Raw genomic sequence first — 2,500 nt, forward strand, 5'->3', positions numbered from 1 at the left:
TCTCGCTCTCTCTTCCCCAAACCCACCGCCGATAGCCCGGCGGGGACGAGCTCCGTCCAGCAGGCGCTCTCCGGGAGCGGGGAGCTTCGGAGCGCTCCCCGAGTCTCCATTTAGGGGGACGAAGGCCCGCGCGCTCGCGCGCGCGGCCCTGCGAGGCACCCCAGCCGCGCCGCTGCTGGCCCGACGGCCCCCCCCCCCCGCGCTGGGGCGGGGGGGCTCGGCGGCGCAGACGGCGATTGATCGTAAAGCGACGCTCAGACAGGCGTAGCCCCGGGAGGAACCCGGGGCCGCGAGTGCGTTCGAAGTGTCGATGATCAATGTGTCCTGCAATTCACATTAATTCTCGCAGCTAGCTGCGTTCTTCATCGACGCACGAGCCGAGTGATCCACCGCTAAGAGTTGTCTCGGTTTCGGCACCGCCCCGCGCGCGCGGAGGGGCCGGGACCGCTCGCCGAGAGCGGCCCCTTCTCTGAGGACGGCCGGACCGACCGCCGGCCCCGCCGCCGCCCACCCCCCTCCGCACGCGCGGAGGGGGCGCGGCGCGGCGGCGCGACGCGGCGCGACGGAGAGGCCCTCGCCTCGGCTTGACCGTACGAGCACAGGGGAAACGGAAAACAACGGAAAACCCCGAGCGGCCAAAGGGCGGGGGAGCCCGCGCTCCCGACCGACCCTGGGGAAACGTACGCAACACACACACACACACCCTTGGCGCGCTTCGGGGGCGGCCCAGGCGCCCGGGCTCGGACCGGCCTCCCCCCGGAGGCTACGGCACGCCCGGCCGCGACGCCTGCCCGCCTTCGCTCGGGAGCCGGACGCCCGGCTGCGCCCGCGCTGCGACGAGCCGGCTCCGCCCACCACGGTCGCCTCTCGCCCCGCCGGCGAACCTCGGCGCCGACGCCGCCTTCCACCGACGCCGGAGGAAGCGCGGCCGGCCACTGGAGCGCGAGCCGGCGACGCGCGGCCGCCCACCGGCCCGCGCCGGATGGGCGAACCCGGCCACCCCGCCCGGCGGCGGCGGCCGCCACCGCCGCCGCGAAAACCGCCGCCGCAGCCGCTTCTCGCCTCGGCCCCCTGGGGCCGCCGGCACGGCCCCAGCGGAAAGGCGGACGGCGCTGAGCGCGGGGGGCGGCTCCCACTCTCCCCGTTTCCACGCGAAGACCCGGAGCGGGACGCCCCCGCGCCGCGCGCCCGCCCTCGAGACGGAAGCGACGGGCGGGGAAACGCGGGACGGGACGGCCGCCAGCGGATGCGGCCGGGGAACCCTCCCGGACGACCCGACGGACGACCGGCACCGACCGGCACGCCGAGCGGCGCCGCCGCCGCTCGGCCTGGGGGGGTGTGGCTCGCCCCCCCCTTTCTTTCCCTGGGCGCCGAGGGCGGGGCGAGGAGCGGGAGAGGGGAGCGCGGCGCGCCCCGAGCGCGGCCGCAGCGCGAGCGTCCAAAGGCGCGGGGCGGCCCCCCGGCGGCCGCCCCCCCCCGCGGGGGCTCGCCGCGCCTTTCTTTCCCCCGGCGCGGAGCCCGCGCTCCGGCCGGCGGGTGGCCCCGTTTGCGAGGGCGGGCAGGTCGGCCGCGGCCGACCCGCGCCGCGGTCTCTCCGCCGAGACCGGCCCGCGGAGAGGGGGGGCAGGTTGGGGCAGCGAGACGCCCCCCCTTCTCCGGCACGGCGGCCCGCGGGGGCGGACGCCCCCCCCGCGGCTCGCGCCGTGCCGCTCGAGTCTTTAAACCGCCGCCCGGCTCCTTTGGCCTTTGACCCCCGGACTCGGCCGAGGGAGGGCCGCCGAAGCGCGGACGCTAGGTACCTGGCCCTGGGGTGAGGGAAACGACCTGCATGGCCCCGCGGGGGTGCCTCCCCCGGCTGCCGCCCTCGGGGGAGCGTCCGCCCGCGGGGGCGCGCCCGGCATCCGCCGCCACCACCTCGTCCTCCTTAGCCCCGGGGCCCGGGGTTTCCCTCGATAGCCCGGCGCTGCGCCCGGGGGGAGAGACGTGGCTCGGGCCGCCCGCTCGCGCGGGACGCGACCCGGCCGGGGGGGGGCCTCGCCCGCCCCGGGCGGCGCCAGCGGCCGAGACCGTGCTCGCGCCCCCCCCTTCCGCCACGGCTCCCTCTTCGAGAGGCAGCCGTGCCGGGTCGGAGGGGAGGTTCGCGGGTCCGGCCGCCGCGCCGCCCGAAACGCCGTGCGCACACCCGCGCCACGGCCCGGAACGCCCGGAGACAGCCCTGTCCCGCGCGCGGGGGGGTAGACGGCGCCGCCGCCGGCGCCGCCCCACCCCCCCCCCAGGAGCTGCCGCCCCCCGAAGACGGCGACACCCCTCGGCTGTCGCGCTTGCGGCCCCCGGTGCCGCCGCCGTCGCTCGACGCTCGCCCCCCGGCCCGCCGAGCAGGCCGGTGCTCTGCCGGCCGTGCTCGCCGCGTTGCCCCGCCGGCATCCCCCCCTCTTGCTTCCCGCGCAGACGCGGGAAGCGGGGAGCCGGCGGGGGCGCGGCGTCCGCGGCCGACAGGTCG

The 2,500-nt window shown here is 79.0% G+C and overlaps 1 non-coding gene across 1 annotated transcript; it reads right to left on the bottom strand.

Annotated features, from left to right (window-relative positions):
* Nucleotides 1-248: 248 nt before the first annotated feature.
* Nucleotides 249-401, bottom strand: LOC142359761 (5.8S ribosomal RNA). The gene has a single exon (XR_012762602.1). It is a non-coding gene; the product is annotated as a 5.8S ribosomal RNA (ribosomal RNA).
* Between the last annotated feature and the right edge of the window lie 2,099 nt (nt 402-2,500).

The sequence above is a fragment of the Opisthocomus hoazin genome, unplaced genomic scaffold (genome assembly GCF_030867145.1).
Source record: "Opisthocomus hoazin isolate bOpiHoa1 unplaced genomic scaffold, bOpiHoa1.hap1 HAP1_SCAFFOLD_195, whole genome shotgun sequence".
Taxonomy (NCBI): Eukaryota; Metazoa; Chordata; class Aves; order Opisthocomiformes; family Opisthocomidae; genus Opisthocomus; species Opisthocomus hoazin.